General features: G+C 45.8%; 1 long non-coding RNA gene across 2 annotated transcripts in view; it reads left to right on the top strand.

Annotated features, from left to right (window-relative positions):
* LOC130295875 (uncharacterized) overlaps positions 1–24,346 on the top strand; it is a 58,357-nt gene continuing 34,011 nt past the window's right edge. The window contains exons 1-2 of one of the 2 annotated variants that reach the window (XR_008849034.1): positions 1–167; positions 7,439–7,523. This is a non-coding gene — a long non-coding RNA (uncharacterized LOC130295875). Of the gene's footprint in view, positions 168–1,563; positions 2,084–7,438; positions 7,524–24,346 lie in introns of those variants that run through there. The other variant, XR_008849033.1, reaches the window with a different exon arrangement.

The following is a 24,346-nucleotide window of genomic DNA, read 5'->3' as shown; positions in this document are numbered from 1 at the left end:
TGGCCCAGACTGCTAGATGCTGGAGATGTAGGACCTGTGATGATGTCACCATCACATGTTGGGGCGGAGCTTAGCTGTGGTGGAGAGGGAAGATCGTGGTTGAAGGACCTGTGTGATGCTGTGGAGGAGGCGGGGCGGAGCTGGAGGAGACATGTCACCCCAGTAAGGTAATTACATGGAAGATTTGTTACAGTGTGTCACCCCAGTAGTAAAGTGATTACAGGAGGAGGAGGAGGTTTGTTACAGTGTGTCACCCCAGTAGTAAAGTGATTACAGGAGGAGGAGGTTTGTTACAGTGTGTCACCCCAGTAGTAAGGTGATTACATGAGGAGGAGGTTTGTTACAGTGTGTCACCCCAGTAGTAAGGTGATTACATGAGGAGGAGGTTTGTTACAGTGTGTCACCCCAGTAGTAAGGTGATTACATGAGGAGGAGGCTTGTTACAGTGTGTCACCCCAGTAGTAAGGTGATTACATGAGGAGGAGGCTTGTTACAGTGTGTCACCCCAATTCTAAGAAGATTACATGAGGAGGTTTCTTACAGTGTGTTATCATGATGATAGGGACATGAGGAGGTTTTTGTTACAGTGTATTATCAGAATGATAACCCCTTAAGAACATTGGGGGAGATATATAAAGACCTGTGCAGAGGAAAAGTGGAGCAGTTGCCCATAGCAACCAATCAGATCGCTGCTTTCATTTTCAGAGGCCTTTTAAAAAAATAAACAAGCGATCTGATTGGTTGCTATGGGCAACTGGTCAACTTATCCTCTGCACAGGTTTTAATAAATCTCCCCCATTGGATGTAAATATACATCTTGGTGCCCTGGTACTTAAAGGAGTACTCTGGTGCAGAGTTTTCCTGCTCCGTCCTGCCCGGGCTGCAAAAAAAATGAAAATAAACCATCTCTCACCTTCCTGGGTTTCCGCGGAGCGCCACTACAGCTGATGGGTCCTCCGGTCCATCTTATTCATACTTCTGTGTGAACGAATCGTCACATGGCGCTCAGCCTATTATGGGCCGAGGCAGAACATCGCGGCGGCGATAGGCTGAGCGCCATGTGACGCTTCGTTACACCCGGAAGTATGAAGAGGATGGACCGGAGGACCGATCAGCTGTAGTGGCGCTCCGCGGGAACCCAGGAAGGTGAGAGATGGTTTATTTTCATTTTTTTTTGCAGCCCGGGCAGGACGGAGCAGGAATACTGCCCCAGAGTACTCCTTTAAAAGGGTACTCCTCCTCTAGACATCTTATCCTCTATCCAAAGGATATGGGATAAGATGTCTGATCGCAGGGGTCCCGCCATTGGGGACCCCTGCGATCTCAGCTGTGGCCCCCCCCCCCCCCCCATCTTGGGTGAGTTCCTACACTTTTTTTTCCAGGACTTGACCCCTGGGGCAGTGTATGTGTATGGGGCATTCCTGGGGGCCCAAAGCAGCTAGCCCTTTAGCCCCACCGATCCACTGCGCTGCAGCCAGGGCCGGTTTTTCCTATAAGGCACTTTTCATGGGGGCAGCAATCCCGACCGCTGAACACCCCTCCCCCCCCCTCCTGTGACAGGCACCGCGGTGGCCGGCGGCTTCAGGACTGTGCGCATCATTATGAGTCCCCACAGTCACAGATGACTCATACAGCCGGGCCCCCAACTGTGAGCCGCTCCTGCCATCAGTGGAGATCCAGGGGAGGGGAAATATACCTGCTCTGTTGTGTCCTATGTGTACACATATGGACCCCTTCACTGCCTTCCTATAGCAGTGTTTCCCAAGCAGTGTGCATCCAGCTGTTGAAAACCACAGCTCCCAGCATGCCCAGATAGCCAAAAGTTGTCTGGATATGCTGGGAGTTGTAGTTTTGCTATATCTGTATGCACCTGCTTGGGAAACACTGCCATACACACAGCGATCTCAACCTCCAGCTCAGCTCCTCCCCTGCTGGTCATGTGATCATAGACTCATACGGAGGCCTGCTGGGGTCAGAGGAAGGACCAGAGTGCAGGTGAACAGTGGATGATGGCATGACAGGCAGGTTACATAGGTAACACTATAAATACTGTGCCCTGACCCCTGCCAATCCTCACCCCATTGTGAGTTCTAACCCTGTACTGTGTATATCCCTCTACTATGACATCACTGTGTGTATTATCTCTGTATGGTGACATCACTGTGAGTATTATCCCTGTACTGTGACATCACTGTGTGCAGTTTCCCTGTACTATGACATCACTGTGTGTATTATCCCTGTACTGTGACATCATCATGTGTATTATCCCTGTACTGTGACCTCAATGGAGGAGATTTATCAAAACCTGTGCAGAGGAAAAGTTGCCCAGTTGCCCATAGCAACCAATCAGATCGCTTCTTTCATTTTTAACAAGGCCTCTGCAAAATGAAAGAAGCGATTTGATTGGTTGCTATGGGCAACTGGTCAACTTTTCCTTTGCACAGGTTTTGATAAATCTCCCCCAATGTGTGTATTATCTCTGTACGGTGACATCACTGTGTGTATTATCTCTGTACGGTGACATCACTGTGTGTATTATCCTTGCACTGTGACATCACTGTGTGTATTATCCCTGTACTGTGACATCACTGTTTGTATTATCCCTGCACTGTGACATCACTGTGTGCATTAACACTGTACTGTGACATCACTGTGTGCATTATACTGTACTGTGACATCACTGTGTGTATTATCCCTCTACTGTGACATCATCGTGTGTATTATCCCTGTACTGTGACCTCAATGTGTGTATTATCTCTGTACGGTGACATCACTGTGTGTATTATCCCTGTACTGTGACATCACTGTGTGTATTATCCCTGTACTGTGACATCACTGTGTGCATTATCACTGTACTGTGACATCACTGTGTGCATTATCACTGTACTGTAACATCACTGTGCGCATTATCACTGTACTGTGACATCACTGTGTGCATTATCACTGTACTGTGACATCACTGTGTGTATTATCCCTGTACTGTGACATCATCGTTTGTATTATCCCTGTACTGTGACATCACTGTGTGTATTATCTCTGTACGGTGACATCACTGTGTGTATTATCCCTGTACTGTGATATTGCTGTGTGTATTATCCCTGTACTGTGATGTTGCTGTGTGTATTATCCCTGTACTGTGACATCATCGTGTGTATTATCCCTGTACTGTGACATCACTGTGTGTATAATCCATGTACTGTGACATCACTGTTTGTATTATCCCTGTATTGTGACATCACTGTATATATTATCCCTGTATTGTTACATTATTGGGTGTTTCATCGCTGTACTGTGACATCACTGTGTGTATTATCTCTGTACGGTGACATCACTGTGTGTATTATCCCTGCACTGTGACATCACTGTATATATTATCCCTGTATTGTGACATTATTGGGTGTTTCATCGCTGTACTGTGACATCACTGTGCGTATTACCCCTGCACAGGTCAGGAGGCATTATCACTATATGTGAGGGTGAGGTATGGTGTATCATATAAGGTTTAATGTATGACAAGGTTATATTCAGAGGCGCAGTATGTAATAGTATCATATTCAGAGAGTGCAGTGTGTGGTAGTGTTATATATAGAGGATACAATCTGTGGCAGTATTATACTCAGAGGGTATAGTGTGTGGTATTATTATATTCCAAAGGTACATTGTGTGGTAGTATCATATTCAGAGGGTACAATGTGCAGTAGTATCATATTCAGAGAGCGCAGTGTGTGGTAGTGTTATATATAGGGGATACAATCTGTGGCAGTATTATACTCAGAGGGTATAGTGTGTGGTATTATTATATTCCAAAGGTACATTGTGCAGTAGTACCATTCAGAGGGTACAATGTGCAGTAGTATCATATTCAGAGAGTGCAGTGTGCAGTAGTATCATATTCAGAGAGCGCAGTGTGCAGTAGTATCATATTCAGAGAGCGCAGTGTGCAGCAGTATCATATTCAGAGAGCGCAGTGTGCAGTAGTATTATATTCAGAGAGCACAGTGTGCAGTAGTATCATATTCAGAGAGCGCAGTGTGCAGTAGTATCATATTCAGAGAGCGCAGTGTGCAGTAGTATCATATTCAGAGAGCAGAGTGTGCAGTAGTATTATATTCAGAGAGTACAGTGTGTGCCAGGTTTATATTCAGAGAGCGCAGTGTGCAGTAGTATCATATTCAGAGAGTGCAGTGTGCAGTAGTATTATATTCAGAGAGTACAGTGTGTGCCAGGTTTATATTCAGAGAGCACAGTGTGCAGTAGTATTATATTCAGAGAGCGCAGTGTGCAGTAGTATCATATTCAGAGAGTGCAGTGTGCAGTAGTACCATATTCAGAGAGCAGATTGTGCAGTAGTTTAATATTCAGAGAGTGCAGTGTGTGCCAGGTTTATATTCAGAAAACAGAGTGTGCAGTAGTATCATATTCAGAGAGTGCAGTGTGCAGTAGTATCATATTCAGAGAGCAGAGTGTGCAGTAGTATTATATTCAGAGAGTACAGTGTGTGCCAGGTTTATATTCAGAGAGCGCAGTGTGCAGTAGTAACATATTCAGAGAGTGCAGTGTGCAGTAGTATTATATTCAGAGAGTACAGTGTGTGCCAGGTTTATATTCAGAGAGCACAGTGTGCAGTAGTATTATATTGAGAGAGCGCAGTGTGCAGTAGTATCATATTCAGAGAGTGCAGTGTGCAGTAGTACCATATTCAGAGAGCAGAGTGTGCAGTAGTTTAATATTCAGAGAGTGCAGTGTGTGCCAGGTTTATATTCAGAGAGCACAGTGTGCAGTAGTATTATATTCAGAGAGTACAGTGTGTGCCAGGTTTATATTCAGAGAGCACAGTGTGCAGTAGTATTATATTCAGAGAGTACAGTGTGTGGCAGGTTTATTTTCAGAGAGTGCAGTGTTCAGTAGTATTATATTCAGAGAGTACAGTGTGTGGCAGGTTTATTTTCAGAGAGCGCAGTGTTCAGTAGTATTATATTCAGAGAGCGCAGTGTTCAGTAGTATTATATTCAGAGAGCACAGTGTGTAGTAGTATTATATATCTTGAGGGTACAGTGTGCGATTGTATTCTATTCAGAGGATAAAGTGTGTGGTAGTATTATTTTCAGAGAAGTCCGTGTTTGGCAGCATTATATTAACTGTGACATCACTGTGTGCATTATCACTGTACTGTGACATCACTGTGTGCATTATCACTGTACTGTGACATCACTGTGTGTATTATCCCTGTACTGTGACATCATCGTTTGTATTATCCCTGTACTGTGACATCACTGTGTGTATTATCTCTGTACGGTGACATCACTGTGTGTATTATCCCTGTACTGTGATATTGCTGTGTGTATTATCCCTGTACTGTGATGTTGCTGTGTGTATTATCCCTGTACTGTGACATCATCGTGTGTATTATCCCTGTACTGTGACATCACTGTGTGTATAATCCATGTACTGTGACATCACTGTTTGTATTATCCCTGTATTGTGACATCACTGTATATATTTTCCCTGTATTGTTACATTATTGGGTGTTTCATCGCTGTACTGTGACATCACTGTGTGTATTATCTCTGTACGGTGACATCACTGTGTGTATTATCCCTGCACTGTGACATCACTGTATATATTATCCCTGTATTGTGACATTATTGGGTGTTTCATCGCTGTACTGTGACATCACTGTGCGTATTACCCCTGCACAGGTCAGGAGGCATTATCACTATATGTGAGGGTGAGGTATGGTGTATCATATAAGGTTTAATGTATGACAAGGTTATATTCAGAGGCGCAGTATGTAATAGTATCATATTCAGAGAGTGCAGTGTGTGGTAGTGTTATATATAGAGGATACAATCTGTGGCAGTATTATACTCAGAGGGTATAGTGTGTGGTATTATTATATTCCAAAGGTACATTGTGTGGTAGTATCATATTCAGAGGGTACAATGTGCAGTAGTATCATATTCAGAGAGCGAAGTGTGTGGTAGTGTTATATATAGGGGATACAATCTGTGGCAGTATTATACTCAGAGGGTATAGTGTGTGGTATTATTATATTCCAAAGGTACATTGTGCAGTATTACCATTCAGAGGGTACAATGTGCAGTAGTATCATATTCAGAGAGTGCAGTGTGCAGTAGTATCATATTCAGAGAGTGCAGTGTGCAGTAGTATCATATTCAGAGAGCGCAGTGTACAGCAGTATCATATTCAGAGAGCGCAGTGTGCAGTAGTATTATATTCAGAGAGCACAGTGTGCAGTAGTATCATATTCAGAGAGCACAGTGTGCAGTAGTATCATATTCAGAGAGCGCAGTGTGCAGTAGTATCATATTCAGAGAGCAGAGTGTGCAGTAGTATTATATTCAGAGAGTACAGTGTGTGCCAGGTTTATATTCAGAGAGCACAGTGTGCAGTAGTATTATATTCAGAGAGCGCAGTGTGCAGTAGTATCATATTCAGAGAGTGCAGTGTGCAGTAGTACCATATTCAGAGAGCAGATTGTGCAGTAGTTTAATATTCAGAGAGTGCAGTGTGTGCCAGGCTTATATTCAGAGAGCAGAGTGTGCAGTAGTATCATATTCAGAGAGTGCAGTGTGCAGTAGTATCATATTCAGAGAGCAGAGTGTGCAGTAGTATTATATTCAGAGAGTACAGTGTGTGCCAGGTTTATATTCAGAGAGCGCAGTGTGCAGTAGTATCATATTCAGAGAGTGCAGTGTGCAGTAGTATTATATTCAGAGAGTACAGTGTGTGCCAGGTTTATATTCAGAGAGCACAGTGTGCAGTAGTATTATATTGAGAGAGCGCAGTGTGCAGTAGTATCATATTCAGAGAGTGCAGTGTGCAGTAGTACCATATTCAGAGAGCAGAGTGTGCAGTAGTTTAATATTCAGAGAGTGCAGTGTGTGCCAGGTTTATATTCAGAGAGCACAGTGTGCAGTAGTATCATATTCAGAGAGTGCAGTGTGCAGTAGTATCATATTCAGAGAGCAGAGTGTGCAGTAGTATTATATTCAGAGAGTACAGTGTGTGCCAGGTTTATATTCAGAGAGCACAGTGTGCAGTAGTATTATATTCAGAGAGTACAGTGTGTGCCAGGTTTATATTCAGAGAGCACAGTGTGCAGTAGTATTATATTCAGAGAGTACAGTGTGTGGCAGGTTTATTTTCAGAGAGTGCAGTGTTCAGTGGTATTATATTCAGAGAGTACAGTGTGTGGCAGGTTTATTTTCAGAGAGCGCAGTGTTCAGTAGTATTATATTCAGAGAGCGCAGTGTTCAGTAGTATTATATTCAGAGAGCACAGTGTGTAGTAGTATTATATATCTTGAGGGTACAGTGTGCGATTGTATTCTATTCAGAGGATAAAGTGTGTGGTAGTATTATTTTCAGAGAAGTCCGTGTTTGGCAGCATTATATTAATTATCATTTTCATATAGAGGATCAGACTCCGCTGACAAAGTAATGAACCAATGCCATCTGGGCGTCAAGTTCTGCAGAGAGAAGATTTAGCTGGACCCACTGGTATGTACCATCTGAATTAGATAAGGGAAGACTATAGAGAAGACGTCACCTGTAGTCACTGATGTCATTGTGTATTCTCTTCACTATAGAGAAGACGTCACCTGTAGTCACTGATGTCATTGTGTATTCTCCTCACTATGAGAAAGGTGCAGGAAAAAAGTTGTGATCTTCTGTGGCGCTGCCTGTTTGAGATGGAGATGCAAGTTCAGTCACATATGGTAGAATCTTAATTATTGGGCCTGGAGTGCTGCAGATTTTCTGTGGATGTATGTATGTATGTATGTATGTGTATATATATATATATATATACACACACACACACACATAAAACGTCCTCCTCTAGGAAACAGCACCCAACACGAAGTCCAGGTATTATGCAGACTACAAGCATTGCTTGAAAAAGGCTTGCTAGCCGAAACATCGCACTTTATTCTCTGATGCAAATAAAAACCTTGTAGCCTGCATAATACCTGGACTTCGTGTTGGGTGCTGTTTCCTAGAGGAGGAAGTTTTATGGGGATCCAGTGTGGCATACTGGGGGACACTTTGCACCGCACTAGAAGTCGTCCTGTGCTAGAATTTTCACGGTGATTCATATATATATATATATATATATATATATATATATATATATATATATATACACATATACACACCATTGTTTCTCAGGGTGCCCCAAGCAGTTGCAAAACTGCAATTGGGCATGGTGGGAGTTGTAGTTTTGCAACAGCTGTAGGCACACTGGTTGGGAAACACTGATTTTTACACACACAGACACACACATAGACCAATGTTTCTCAGGGTGCCTCTAGCTGTTGTAAAACTGCAATTGGGCATGCTGGGAGTTGTAGATTTGCAACAGCTGGAGGCACCCTGGTTGGGAAACGCTGATGTGTGTGTGTGTGTGTGTGTGTATGTATGTATATATATATATATATATATATATATATATATAGAAGGCAAAAAGCGGCTGCAGCACACAAAATAGGTGAAAAAATAATAGTGGCTTTAATCCATTATGAATACAAATGCAACGTTTCAGCTGCCAGTGCAGCCTTTATCAAGCATACAGAGTGACTGAACACAAGGAGTATATATATGGTAACCAATTACAATCAATAAAAATCAGTGACAAAAATCAATAAATATAAACATAATAAAAACAAGCAATCCATAAATGTGAGTGTATAACGACATAAGGCATAAGGACAATATACAAATTGTCAAGTTAATACAGTGTTATAAAAAAGGTGTTATTAAAAACAAGTGGTAAAAACCACAAATTTAGCTTGATTACAAATGTAAAAAACATTAATATCACCTGGAGGACAAGTAATAGCGGCGGGCGCTCACCTGTACATGCTGTAAACATGGCGATGGGACGCCGGAATGGCGTGTATGTGGAATAGAGGCTGCGCGGCAGCACTAGCAGGGGAGATGAGAGTATACCAATCAGGGGGAAGAACGGGATCACATGGGTCGCATCGCAGTTGCCAGACGGCGCGTGCGTACTGCGACGGAGTGAGTCGCTAATAGACATCTCAAAAGAGGGCAATTTAGGAGATAACAACGTAGATGTGAAAAGAGCAGTTGAAGAACCGCAAAGTTAGTATAAGACAGTTAGTGTATATGTATATGTGCCAAGTGTAATAGGGCAGTTGCCCGTGGTAACTGTTTAGGACATAACAACGTAGATGTGAAAGGGGCAGTTAGAGAACCGCAAAGTAAGTATATGACAGTTAGTGTATATAGTGTATATGTGCCAAGTGTAATAGGGCAGTTGCCCGTGGTAACTATCGATATGAGTAGATAAATGAGTGGGGGATGGTGAATGTGTGTAAAAAATGAAAGGAAAAAGGGAAGTAAAAATAAAAAGTGAAGTAAAAATACACACATTTACGCACACAGTGATACCACATAATTTGAAACCTTAACCCCTTAAGGACCGAGCCCTTTTTCACCTTAAGGACCAGAGCATTTTTTGCAATTCTGACCACTGTCACTATAAACATTAATAACTCTGGAATGCTTTTAGTTATCATTTTGATTCCGAGACTGTTTTTTCGTGACATATTCTACTTTAACTTAGTGGTAAAATTTTATGGTAACTTGCATCCTTTCTTGGTGAAAAATCCCCAAATTTGATGAAAAAAATGAAAATTTTGCATTTTTCTAACTTTGAAGCTCTCTGCTTGTAAGGAAAATGGATATTCAAAATAAAAAAATTTTGGGTTCACATATACAATATGTCCACTTTATGTTTGCATCATAAAATTTATGAGTTTTTACTTTTGGAAGACACCAGAGGGCTTCAAAGTTCAGCAGCAATTTTGAAATTTTTCACAAAATTTTCAAACTCGCTATTTTTCAGGGACCAGTTCAGGTTTGAAGTGGATTTGAAGGGTCTTCATATTAGAAATACCCCATAAAAGACCCCATTATAAAAACTACACCCCCCAAAGTATTTAAAATGACATTCAGTAAGTGTATTAACCCTTTAGGTGTTTCACAGGAATAGCAGCAAAGTGAAGGAGAAAATTCAAAATCTTCATTTTTTACATTCGCATGTTCTTGTAGACCCAATTTTTGAATTTTTGCAAGGGGTAAAAAGGAGAAAATTTTTACTTGTATTTGAAACCCAATTTCTCTCGAGTGACCACATACCTCATATGTCTATGTTAATTGTTCAGTGGGCGCAGTAGAGGGCTCAGAAGGGAAGGAGCGACAAATGGTTTTGGGGGGCATGTCACCTTTAGGAAGCCCCTATGGTGCCAGGACAGCAAAAAAAAAAACCATGGCATACCATTTTGGAAACTAGACCCCTCAGGGAACGTAACAAGGGGTAAAGTGAACCTTAATACCCTACAGGTGATTCACGACTTTTGCATATGTAAAAAAAATTTAAACATTTTTACCTAAAATGCTGGGTTTCCCAAAAATTTTACATTTTTAAAAAGGGTAATAGCAGAAAATACCCCCCAAAATTTGAAGCCCAATTTCTCCCGATTCAGAAAACACCCCATATGGGGGTGAAAATTGCTCTGCTGGCGCACTACAGGTCTCAGAAGAGAAGGAGTCACATTTGGCTTTTTGAAAGCAAATTTTGCTCTGGGGGCATGCCGCATTTAGGAAGCCCCTATGGTGCCAGAACAGCAAAAAAAAACACATGGCATACCATTTTGGAAACTAGACCCCTTGGGGAACGTAACAAGGGGTAATGTGAACCTTAATACCCTACAGGTGTTTCACGACTTTTGCATATGTGAAATTTTTTTTTTTTTTTACCTAAAATGCTTGGTTTCCCAAAATTTTTACATTTTTAAAAAGGGTAATAGCAGAAAACACCCCCCAAAATTTGAAGCCCAATTTCTCCCGATTCAGAAAACACCCCATATGGGGGTGAAAAGTGCTCTGCTGGCGCACTACAGGTCTCAGAAGAGAAGGAGTCACATTTGGCTATTTGAAAGCAAATTTTGCTCTGGGGGCATGCCGCATTTAGGAAGCCCCTATGGTGCCAGGACAGCAAAAAAAAAAAAAACACATGGCATACCATTTTGGAAACTAAACCCCTCGGGGAACGTAATAAGGGGTTAAGTGAACCTTTATACCCCACAGGTGTTTCATGACTTTTGTATATGTAAAAAAAAAAATATATTTTTAACCTAAAATGCTTGTTTTCCCAAAAATTTTACATTTTTAAAAAGGGTAATAGCAGAAAATACCCCCCAAAATTTGAAGCCCAATTTCTCCCGACTACGGCGATACCCTATATGTGGCCCTAAACTGTTGCCTTGAAATACGACAGGGCTCCAAAGTGGGAGCGCCATGCGCATTTGAGGCCTTAATTAGGGACTTGCATAGGGGTGGACATAGGGGTATTCTACGCCAGTGATTCCCAAACAGGGGGCCTCCAGCTGTTGTAAAACTCCCAGCATGCCTAGACAGTCAGTGGCTATCTGGCAATACTGGGAGTAGTTGTTTTGCAACAGCTGGAGGCTCCGTTCTGGAAACAGTGGCGTACCAGACGTTTGTCATTTTTATTGGGGAGGGGGGCTGTGTAGGGGTATGTGTATATGTAGTGTTTTTTACTTTTTATTTTATTTTGTGTTAGTGTAATGTTTTTAGGGTACAATCGCACGGGCGGGGGTTCACAGTAGTTTCTCGCTGGCAGCTTGAGCTGCAGCAGAAAATTTGCCGCAGCTCAAACTTGCAGCCGGATACTTACTGTAATCCTCCGCCCATGTGAGTGTACCCTGTACGTTCACATTGGGGGGGGAACATCCAGCTGTTGCAAAATTACAACTCCCAGCATGTACGGTCTAGCAGTGCATGCTGGGAGTTGTAGTTTTGCAACAGCTGGAGGCTCAGTTTTGGAAACAGTGACGTACCAGACGTTTTTCATCTTTATTGGGGAGGGGGGCTGTGTAGGGGTATGTGTATATGTAGTGTTTTTTACTTTTTATTTTATTTTGTGGTAGTGTAGTGTTTTTAGGGTACAGTCACACGGGCGGGGGGTTCACAGTAGTTTCTCGCTGGCAGTTTGAGCAGCGGCAGAAAATTTGCCGCAGCCCAAACTTGCAGCCGGATACTTACTGTAATCCTCCGCCCATGTGAGTGTACCCTGTACATTCACATTGGGGGGGGGGGGGGAAACATCCAGCTGTTGCAAAACTACAACTCCCAGCATGTACGGTCTATCAGTGCATGCTGGGAGTTGTAGTTTTGCAACAGCTGGAGACACACAGGTTGTGAAACACCGAGTTTGGTAACAAACTCAGTGTTTTGCAACCAGTGTGCCTTCAGCTGTTGCAAAAGCTACAACCCCCAGCATGTACGGACAGCGGAAGGGCATGCTGGGTCTTGTAGTTATGCAACAGCCGGAGGCATACTACATTGGCTGGGGATGCTGGGGATTGTAGTTATGCAACAGCTGGAGACACACTGGTTTGCTACTTAACTCAGTGTGCCTTCAGCTGTTGCAAAACTACAACTCAGCAGTCACGACAGCCAACGGGCATGCTGGGAGTTGTAGTTATGCAACCACCAGATGCACCACTACAACTCCCAGCATGCACTTTAGCTGATTGTGCAAGCTGGGAGTTGTAGTTATACAACAGCTGAAGGTACACTTTTCCATAGAAAGAATGTGCCTCCAGCTGTTGCAAAACTACAAGTCCCAGCATGCCCATAAGGGCATGCTGGGAGTTGTGGTGGTCTGCCTCCTGCTGTTGCATAACTACAGCTCCCAGCATGCCCTTTTTGCATGCTGGGATCTGTTGCTAAGCAACAGCAGGAGGCTGTCACTCACCTCCTGCTGCTGCTCAGGGAACAGGTCAGTCCCGCCGCCGCTGTCGCTCCTGGGGCCCCGATCCCAACAGGGACGCCGGGGATCGGGGTCCCCAGCACCCGGGGTCTTCTGCCCGCACCCGCACCAGTGCCACCTCACCCCTGCTGGCTCTGGCTGATCAGCCAGTAATTCCGGGTCATCGGGTCACTGGAGACCCCATTGACCCGGAATCTGCCGCAGATCGCTGGACTGAATTTTCCAGCGATCTGCGGCAATCGCCGACATGGGGGGACATAATGACCCCCCTGGGCGATATGCCGGGATGCCTTCTGAACGATTTCAGCAGGCATCCGGCCCCGGCTCCCCTCTGGCTAGCGGCGGGGGCCGGAAATGCTCAGGGCGTATCCATCCCTCGGTCCTTAAGCACTTGGAAACGGGGGCGTATGGATACGCCCTATGTCCTTAAGGGGTTAAGAACTCTTAAGGGCAATTTTCGTTCTTTCCTCCTCCCCTTCTAAAAATCATAACGCGTTCAATTTTGCACCTACAGACCCATATGAGGGCTTTTTATTTGCGCCAATAAGTTTACTTTATAATGACATCACTTATTTTGTAACATAATCTGCGGCAAAACAAAACAAAAAACTTATTTGTGGGGTGAAATAAAAAATTAAAAAAAAGACCATTTAGCAACTTTTTAAGGCTTTCGTTTCTACGCAGTGCACCTTTCGGTAAAAAAGACACCCTTAAAAAAAATTATAATTACATGCACCAAAATTAGTATGTTTAACCTCTTTTAAGGACCAAGTCCAGTTTGACCTTAAGAACAATGCTAATTTTGTTTTTGCATTTTCATTTTTTTCCTCCTCGCCTTCTAAAATCCATAACTCTTTTATATTTCCATCCACAGTCCCATATGAGGGCTTGTTTTTCTGCGTGACCAATTGTACTTATAAAAGCTCCTCTCATTTTACCATAAAATGTACGATGAACCCAAAAATACAGTTTTTTAGTGAGGAAATTTTAATAAAAAACACAATTTTGCTAATTTTGGAGGGTTTCGTTTTCACATTGTACACTTTACAGTAAAAATTAAGTTTCTTCATTCTTTGGGTCAATACAATTAAAATGATGCCCATCTTTACATACCTTTCTATTATTGTGTTCGTAGGAGATACAGACTGTCGTGTCCGGCACTGCAAGGGTGTAGTGCGTAGATTGCACTGGTAGCACACACAGTTTGATTGGCGTGAGGTTAAAGAGGCTGCTAAAACTGGTAGTGCAGGTAGAAGAGCACAAAGCGCTACTGTAATATGCAGAGAGAGGAACCGCACTCACCTGTGTATCCGTGCAGAAAGTCTTTATTCCATCAGTTTTTATTCCATAAATATTTTTAGTTACACAGTTTTTTTTTTTTTATGGGTAAAGGGGGATGATTTTATTAGGGAAAGGGTTAAATCATCTTTATCCACTTTTTTTTTTGTTGCAATGTTATAGCCCCCATAGGGGCTACATACACACAGGGCTACATGAGGGCTCATATTAGGGGAGGGGCTTATTCACATATATTAACTTTTTTTTAAGCCCCATAGGGGGCTATACCATGCAATCTTTTGATTGCATACACTGTTCAATGCAATGCAATAGCATAGCATCTATCAGTGTTATCAGTGCTCTACTGCTTCAGCCTGCATGGACGGCTGGGAGCAACAGAGGACCGATCGTCCAGCGAGGAGGCAGGTAAGGACCCTCCACTGTCCATTTAGCTGATTGAGACATCGCGATTTCATCGCAATAGTCCCGATCAGCTCCGCTGAGCTGCCAGGATGCTTTCAATTTCATTTTAGATGCCGCAATCAACTTTGATTGCGGTGTCTAGAGGGTTAATGCCGGACTTTTGGCCCCAATAAGGGGTCTGGGCAGGCGCCTTCGCGGAACAAGACGGCTCCCTCGTTCCGGGCGCGCCCGTCTTGGAAATCAGACACCAACCGTTCCGGACGTTTTGTGGCCAAATAGGGCAACCGCAAACCCACTTCCGCATGAAGTGATGCCCCCACCCGCAGATTTTTTTCTCCGGTGTAAGGTCGTCTCTTACTTCTTCGAGACATCTGGACCACACACATTCAGGACTCTTGGGTCAGGGACGTGGTGTCCAACGGATACCGAATCGAATTTGCCTCCCTTCCGAGGGATCAATTTTTTTCAGTCCCGGGCCCCCCGGTCTCCTTCTCTGGCGAAGCAGTTTCGGGAGGCCCTCCAGTCCCTACTTCTCCAAGTAGTTATTGTCCCCGTCCCTCCAGGGGAACGTTTTTGGGGTTTCTATTCCAATCTTTTTGTGGTCCCCAAGAAGGGCGGTTCTGTGTGGCCAATCTTGGACCTCAAGCGTCTCAACCGTCATCTTCTCATCCGCAACTTCCGAATGGAATATCTCCAATCAGTAGTGGCATCCATCGAACAAGGGGAGTTTCTTTCTTCGGTGGACATCAAGGATGCCTACCTCCATGTTCCAATATTTCCCGGCCATCAGCGGTACCTCCGCTTTGCGGTTCCGGAGGGGTATTTTCAATTCGTAGACCTCCCCTTTGGTCTGGCCACTGCTCCTCGGGTCTTTACCAAGATCCTTGCGCCAGTGATAGCCCTGTTGCGGTCGAGAGGAGTCTCAGTGATCCCTTACCTGGACGACCTTCTCATCAAGGCTCCCACCAGAGTCCAGACTCTGGAGAATGTGGATCTCACTCTCCAGACCTTGGATCGCTTCGGGTGGATGGTCAACCGGGACAAGTCTGACCTCTATCCCACCCAGTCTCTGATCTTCTTGGGACTTCAATTCAACACGGCCATCTGCCCGGATTTGCCTTCTGCCGGACAAACGTCTGACTCTCCTGTCAGTAGTCCTCTCCCTTCGGGCCCAGGTCCCAGTTTCCATCCACATTTGCATGGAAGTCTTGGGTCGGATGGTAGCGGCCATGGAGGCCGTACCCTTTGCCCAGTTTCATTACCGCCCCCTTCAACTGGCGATTCTCTCTCAATGGGACAGATCTCCTCTGTCTCTCGATCGCAAGATTGCTCTCCCTTGTCGGATCCGTCAGTCTCTGCTCTGGTGGCTCCGCTCCCCCCTTCTTCTTCAGGGGCGATCATTTCTTCCCCTCCACTGGCAGGTAGTTACAACAGTTGCCAGTCTGTCGGGCTGGGGCGGTGTGTTCAGGGACTAAACGGTTCAAGGCCTCTGGTCTCCCCGGGGTGCCCTTCTTCCGATAAACATCTTGGAACTGAGGGCGATTCTTCTTTGTCTTCTTCATTGGGAGTCCCTGCTTCAGACCCGCCCTGTCCGCGTCCAGTCAGACAACGCCACGGCCGTAGCGTACATAAATTGGCAAGGCGGCACTCGCTGCTCGGCAGCCATGGCCGAGGTGACAAAGATTCTCATCTGGGTGGAAAACAAGGTTCCGGCCATTTAGGCGATTTACATTCCGGGTGTGCTCAACTGGGAAGCGGATTTCCTCAGCCGGTCCTCAGCCGACCCCGGCGAGTGGACCTTCATCCAGAGGTCTTCGCGCAGATCTGCGACCTCTGGGGCATTACAGACGTGGACCTCTTCGCGTCTCGGCACAATCGGAAGATTCTTCCATTTGTTTCAAAGTCCCGGGACCCCCTGGCTCTAGCCGTGGACGCCATAGTGATTCCTTGGGCAGGGTTTGCCCTGCCCTATCTGTTCCCTCCCCTTCTGCTCCTTCCCAGGGTTCTGAGGAAGCTCAAAGCGGAGGACATTCCCGCCATACTGGTAGCTTCAGATTGGCCCCGAAGGACGTGGTACTCCGACGTGGTCAGGCTCCTGGACGACTCTTCGCTGCGCCTTCCACTTCGTCCGGACCTGCTGTCTCAGGGTCCTCTTTGCCACCCCAATTTACATTTGACAGCGTGGCGGATGAGACCGCGGTTTTGAGAGCCCACGGTTTCTCTTCCCAAGTCATTCGCACCATGCTCAGGGCTCGTAAGCCCTCCTCGGCGAAAATTTACAGTCTTATTTTCGTTAGTGTGAAGCTCAGGTCTTGTCTCCTGTTACTTTTTCTGTTCCCCGTCTTATCTCCTTCTTGCAGTCGGGATTGGGTTGTCTCTCAGTTCCCTTAAGGGTCAGGTTTCGGCCCTTTCTATTCTTTTCCAGCGTCCTCTGGCTTCTAATTCTCATGTCCAGACCTTCATTCAAGGAGTGGCGCATGCTGCCCCTCCTTATCGGTCACCTTCTCCCCCTTGGGACTTGAATCTGTTCTGGGTGTCCTCCAAGGTGAACCCTTTGAACCCCTTAGGGAGGTGTCCCTGCGCCTCCTTTCTTGGAAAGTGGCGTTTCTTGTTGCGATCACCTCCATTCGGAGAGTGTCTGAATTGGCAGCTCTCTCCTGCTGTTCTCCGTTTCTGGTGATTCACTGTTAGGTCCTATCTCTCTATCACTTCTTCATTTCGTCAGTGCGATTCCTTTTTCGTCCTTACGGAAGGTCGTAAGGGACAACCGGCTTCCAAGGCCACCATTTCTCGGTGGATCCGGTCTGCCATTTTGGAAGCCTATCGCTGTATGGGGAAGATTCCTCCCATCAGGGTTGTGGCTCATTCTACCCGTTCTGTTGGTGCATCCTGGGCTCTCCAGAACAAAGCCTCGGCCTCGCAGATTTGCAAGGCGGCTACTTGGTCGTCTTTGCACACTTTCTCGAGGTTCTACCAGGTTCATACCTTTGCATCGGCTGATGCTAGTCTGGGCCGTAAAGTGCTGCAGGCGGCAGTGGAACAGCCGCCTGCCTGACTGATTATCTGCCCACCCAAGGGACGGCTTTGGTACATCCCATGGTCTGTGTCCCCCAATGGAGTCGATAGAGAAAAGGAGATTTTTTAATGCTTACCGTAAAATCTCTTTCTCGAAGGATCCATTGGGAGACACAGCTCCCACCCTTTTGGGTTTCTCTTTGGTTCTCTGTCCAAGGGTGTGTTTAGTTATGCTTTTTCTTCTGGTTCTTGAACAGTTCGTGTTTTTTCCTTGACCTGTCGGTCCTCTCCTATTGCTCTGGTACTAAAACTGATTAGCTCAGGGCCTGGAGGCGGGTATATCCTGCTGGGAGGAGCCGACTTTTTTTGTTGCCATAGTGTCATACCTCCTAGAGACATCATCATACACCCATGGTCTGTGTCCCCCAATGGATCCTTCGAGAAAGAGATTTTACGGTAAGCATAAAAAAATCTCCTTATTTTTTAACCAATGTATATTACAAATACGCATATAATGGTATTATCTACATTGTCTAAAAAGTTTTTGTTGACAACAGGTACACTTTAACCCCTTAACGACCAAGGACGTAAATGTACGTCCTGGTGCGGCGGTACTTCATGCACCAGGATGTACATTTAAGTCCTGTACATGACCGCGAACATTGGAGCGATGCTCGGGTCATGCGCGGCAGGTCCTGGCTGCTGATAGCAGCCAAGAAGCCTCTGGTAATGGCCGACATCTGTGATCGCACGGATGTCTGCCATTAACCCCTCAGATGCCGTGATTAAACGTACTAATTTGGTTTTAAAAGTTTGCTATTTGTTTTTAAGCACAAAAATAAAAGAAAAGTATGTAATCATGGTTATCTTTTTAATCGTATCGACCCACAGAATAAAGAACACATGTCATTTTTACCATAAATTGTACGGCGTAAAAACGAAACCTTCCAAAATTTCCAAAATTGCGTTTTTCTTTTTCATTTCACCACATAAATAGTAGTTTTTTGGTTGCGCCATATATTTTATGGTAAAATGAGTGATGTCATTACAAAGGACAACTGGTCGTGCAAAAAACAAGCCCTCATAATATAGTCTGCGGATGAAAATATAAAAGAGTTACGATTTTTAGAAGGAGAGGAGGAAAAAACGAAAATGCAAAACTAAAATTGGCCTGGTCCTTAAGGTCAAACGGGCATGGTCCTTAAGGGGTTAATAACTAAATATGGAGAAAACAAAAAAACATGAATATGTAAAAATGAAAATTGGCCTAAAGGGGTTAACAAATGTTTACATAAACATTTGGTATCTCTGTAATCGTATGGACCTACAGAATAAGTTGCTAAATTATGGTTTTGGTTTCAGTTTCATCTCTCATAGATGCCTGGCACCTGCAGAATCCTTCCGTCAAAGACTACTTGCACTTTTCAGCAGCTCATAACTCTTACCAGAGACTGGACTACTTGTTTGTCCATTCTTCTCTCTTACCACACCTCACAACCACAGGTATTGATGTTATTTCTCTGACCATGCTCCTGTTCACCTCTGTCTTCTCCTTTCTAAAACCACCTCTAAACCTGGAGATGGTGCCTAAATGAACACATTCTAGAGAACCCACAGGCCGTCTCAGATATTCAGTCTCATCTTGATTCCTATTTCAAGCTGAATTGTGACTCTGGCCCGCCTGTACCAGTCATATCGGAGGCCCACAAAGCCTGCATTATGGGAATTTTCATATCCTGGGGCTCTAAACTAACGAAAGCTAGCCAGCATGAGAATGACTCCCTTTTGCAATAAATAGCTGCATTGGAGAGGATCCACAAAGCCTCACATACAGCAGACACCCAGAAAGAACTATGCTTCCTCTGAGAAAAACTTCTCAACCATAAATCATCCAAAGCATACTTACATTTCAGGCACCGCATCTACGCTCATGACAATAAGCAACACATTCATGAGGTGAGAACCACTGGTGGCGCTCTTAGCACCTCCACACCAGACATTGAATTTGCTTTCCAGCGGATCTACTCCAAATTATACAACCTTAACGATAAAAGTCCCCCATCCAAAGTGAGTGAGCGGAATTTGCTGATTGAGCAGTTCCTTAAAGTTCTATCTCTTCCTCAACTGCATGAGGACATGTCTGCAGAGCTTCTCACCCCTTTTACACCAGAAGAGGTAAAAGTAGTGCTCTCCTCCCCCCCCCCCCCCCCGGAAAAAGCCCTAGTCCAGACAGACTACGACTACTTTATTACAAGGAGTTTCAAGATATCTTACTACCCCCATCTCACAAATCCTGTGCTCCTCACTGTTCCAGGCTACCCCTCTCCCTAAGCAGTCTCTAGAAGTAGGGATCGATCGATTATCGGTTTGGCCGATTTTATCGTCCGATATTCACGATTTTGGGCGTTACTGGTATCGGCAATTACCTTGCCGACAATCCTATAATGGCCCCCGCCCACACCGCGCCGCACCACCCGCCGCACCCCCCACCGCACCGCCCCGGCCCCATGGCCTTCCCCATCGCCGGTTTTATAATTACCTGTTCCCGGGGTCCACGCTACTTCTGGCTCCTGCTGCGTCCTGTGTTACGCTGTGCAATGATGAGTGACGTCCTCAACGCGACCTCTCTGTCAGCGCGCACAGTGACAGCTCAGGAGGACGCCACCGGAGCCAGATGTAGTGTGGACCCCGGGAACAGGTAATTATAAAACCGGGGATGGGGGAGGCAATGGGTCCGGGGCGGTGCGGTGGGAGGTGTGGCGGTTGCGGTGATAGGACTCAGGAGGACCCCCGGACAGGCAGGGGGAGAGAAGTGGGTGGTGGCGGCAGTCTCTGACACTGCAAAAGCTGCTGCAGTTCATTGATTTAAAGCGCCCGCTTTAAATCAATGATCTGCAGCGGTGTCGCGTGCGGAGGGGGGGGGCTGGGGGTTTCGGTGGGTTGGGGGGGGGGGGGGGTGTCTGGTGTCTAATAAAAGTCGGAGCTTCTGAATGTCTCCTTCCCATCTTCTAAAACCTCCATGCTCAAATCTCAGTCTCAGTTTGCCTGGGCTCCCACTTCCCTCAAATATCTAGGTGTCCACATCACAGCAGAGATGGGCACTCTCTATGATGCCAACTACAAACCACTTTTACATGACATACCATCCTTACTGGAGGAGTACGATATCACCCTCATATCATGGCTTCAATGTAATGTTCTCCTGAAACTCACATATAGGATGCACGTGGTCCCAATAGCCCTGCCGAAAGCATTTTTTGCCTCTATACTGCCTCTGTTCTCTAAATTCCTCTGGAAGCAGAAGAAACTGGTAGGGATAAAAGACTGATTCAGTCTTTTATCCCTACCGTGGCTCCCTGAAACGCGTCTGGTACAGACTGCTTACTTGCACAGAGACCGGAACACATCAGAGCATTCTATTACCACAGCAGAGTCCCGAACAGTCACCGCTAATCAGCCGCAGACAGCACCGGCTCCCAGCGCTACAGCCAGCAACGTCATCTCACACCGGACCTCCATCCCTCTCCTGCTCCTGTTTCCCCATGCTGCCGGGTCACAGATGGCAGGCACCGGAGGACCTCCAGCGCTGACACGCGCATTCAAATTCAGAGGAGCCGGTAAGAGGCACATAGTGCCCGTTCTTCATTGACCTCTTCTTGTATTTTGTCCCCGTGCCGCCGGGGTATAGGAGAGCGCATCTTGCACAACTGTATATAACCTGATACGCCTGCAGCGCTATTACGCGCATCTATTTTAAGTAAACCCTGCGCAGACAGGGAAAGTGGTCTAATTTCTGAAAGCCTACAGCGCCGCCGAGCGCCAAAACTACTGTGGATTAACCCTATCAGTGCTATGTATGCTATGTGACTATTACAAGACTATTACTTTCATTACCTATCATCCACAGAAATAGGTCACCGTCATCCCCCAGACTATTGCTTGACACCTTCTCTCCCATATATCCCTCTAGTGCAATATTAGCCCCAATTGTATTTTACTCATTTTTTAATATATGGTTAATATTATTTGTGTGTTGTCCGAAGCAAGGGCACTGCCGAGGACCTCACTATGAAACTATTGTAATTAATGTAATCAAATAAATAGGGATCAACCGATATCGTTTTTTTAGGGCCGATAATCGGTGGAGGTTAGTGCCGATAGCCGTTAACTTATACCGATATTCCGGTATAAGTTATCGGCTATTTATCCCCCCGCGACACCGCTGCAGATCATTGATTTAAAGTGGGCGATTTAAATCAATGAACTGTAGTGGCTTTTGCGGTGCCATAGGCCGCCGCCGCCACCCGCTTCTCTCCCCCTGCCTGTCCGGGGGTCCTGAGTCCTGTCACCGCCATCGCTCCCCCCCCCACTGCCGCACCGCGACCGCCCCCCCCCCCCGACCCGCCGCACCGCGACCGCCCCCCCCGACCCGCCGCACCGCGACCGCCCCCGACCCACCACAACGCGACCGCCCCCCCGACCCGCCGCACCGCGACCCCCCACCGCTCCGCCCCGGCCCCATTGCCTCATCCATCCCCGGTTTTATAATTACCTGTTCCCGGGGCCCGGGGTCCACTCTACGTCTGGCTCCGGTGGCGTCCTCCTGAGCTGTCACTGTGCGCACTGACGGTGACGTCGCACACGTCACGTCACTCGTCATTGCGCACAGTGTAACGCAGGACGCAGCAGGAGCCAGAAGTAGCATGGTCCCCGGGAACAGGTAATTATAAAACGGGGATGGGGGAGGCAATGGGGCCGGGTGGTGCGGTGGGGGGTGCGACGCGATGCGGTGGGTCGGGGGGGGGGGGGGGGCGTCGCAGTGCGTTGCGGCGGGTAGGGGGGCGGTGCGGGGGCGGGGCATTATCGGCTTATCAGCAAGGTAATTACCGATAATGCCCAAAATCGTGATTATCGGCTGATAATATCGGCCAAACAGATAATCGGTCGATCCCTACTAATAAATGTTTAATATTTGACACAACTCTTCATCTACTATCTCTTTAATATTCTATTCTTCATCTTTCATCTTATACCCCTAGCATGGCAGGACTGCTCCATTTATTTATGTATATACAGTTGGGATATACCCACAAATCTTAGGTACTGGGGTCTGCAGTCACTGTTCTATGATTGCTGTATTGTGAATTAAAACCAATAATTTTGACCCCCTCTACTAGTTTTCGGTGCAGCAGCACCGTCCTCAGGAGGATAATAAGGCAACACCCTTCCTCGTGGTCCTCCCGGTCAAACATGCCCTAGGTAGATTAACTCATCATTAGGTGCCAGACAATCAGCCAATCTCTCCTGCCTGTTTAGTAGTCCAATGCACAGGTATGTCTTAACATTACCTGTGCTCCTATGATCCAAAGGGTTCATCCGCCATCCTTCAGGTGTGTAACGTCATCTGCAGCTATCATATCTTTTTTTTTTATCTTTATGTAACTTTTTAGTCTCCAAAAGGGTGGTACACTAGGCCAGAAGGGCCTCCCCTATAACATCAATAAAGGAATAATCCAAGACAAAACATTCCATTTAAGAGAAATAAAACAATACAGCAATCTCCTCAACAACAACTTGATGAAATATAATCGCCACTCTCTTCCCTATTTCACCCCTCTGAAGACATATAAATAACCAACCCCAATCCCTAACCCCCCCATGCCCAGTTAGGCCCCGAAAAAAAACCCCACCCCAAACCCCTCTTCTCCCTCAGCACTAGGTCCAGCTTATCATATATCGCAAAGAAAAAGGAGGACGCTAGGACCTAATCTCATACTTGCTTAACTCATAAAGAGCATCCTTATATAAAAGCTTGTCAGGGAAAACCCTCTATATTCTTATATTCTGACGTCTCACAGAATTCCCTCCAGGCATACCATGTTTGCTGAAACTGTTCACCGGCATCATGGATAAAAGAAGTCAAATTTTAAAGAGTCATTAAATCATTTAACTTGGAAACCCAGAGAGACAAAGATGGAGCATTAGATTTTTTTTTTACAAAGAATTGGAACACAGGCTCTAGCGGACATAACTAGAAACCTCAAAAGAGGCTTCTTATATATCTTAATGGGTACCTCACAGTGATGGAGAAGAAAAAGAGCTGGAGACAGATCTATTTTCATGCCTGTTGCAGCCTTTATGATTCGTGTTACCCCCTCCCAAAATTGGGTCAACAGAGGACATGACCAAAAAAGCCCTCTGCGTCCCCACAACGCCAGAAAGCAGACTCTACATGTGACCACATGGCATGAGGTTGAGTTGGCACTCTGTACCACCTAGATAAGATTTTATATCTAGCTTCCTAGGAGTGGGAACTAATCGTGGACTGGTTTAAAACTGAGACCTCTGCACGGGGGTCAGAGAGATCTGTAGGTCCACCTCCCACTTAGAAATAAAACTCAGGGGTCCCCGGTCCGGGGGAAACATCAACACCTCATAAATTCTGGACACCGAGTGTGTCACAGAGCCATCCCCTGAGCAAAGCACCTCCATCACTGTTAATAGGGAAACAAATGCAGAAGGCAAGGGAAAAGTCAACAAACAATGGCGCAATTAGGCAGTCCTCCATTATCCCAGCGGGCATGGGTCCACCACCTCCATCGAAGCGGAGCTGGTCAACCAATCCTGTTCGTGCAAAAGATGTCCAACCCGAAATTTACCCGCTGTTATCCAGGCTTGAAAGACCGGGTCATTCAAGCTCGGGGAGAATGAAGGACTGCCCAACACTGGCGTGATAAGGGAATTTGTAGTAAACAAACAAACCCTGCTTTTTCTATCTGCGCAT

The sequence above is a fragment of the Hyla sarda genome, chromosome 11 (assembly GCF_029499605.1).
Source record: "Hyla sarda isolate aHylSar1 chromosome 11, aHylSar1.hap1, whole genome shotgun sequence".
NCBI classification, from domain to species: Eukaryota; Metazoa; Chordata; class Amphibia; order Anura; family Hylidae; genus Hyla; species Hyla sarda.
The sequence above is the reverse complement of the archived record's forward strand: the minus strand, read 5'-3'. Positions and strand labels throughout refer to the sequence as shown.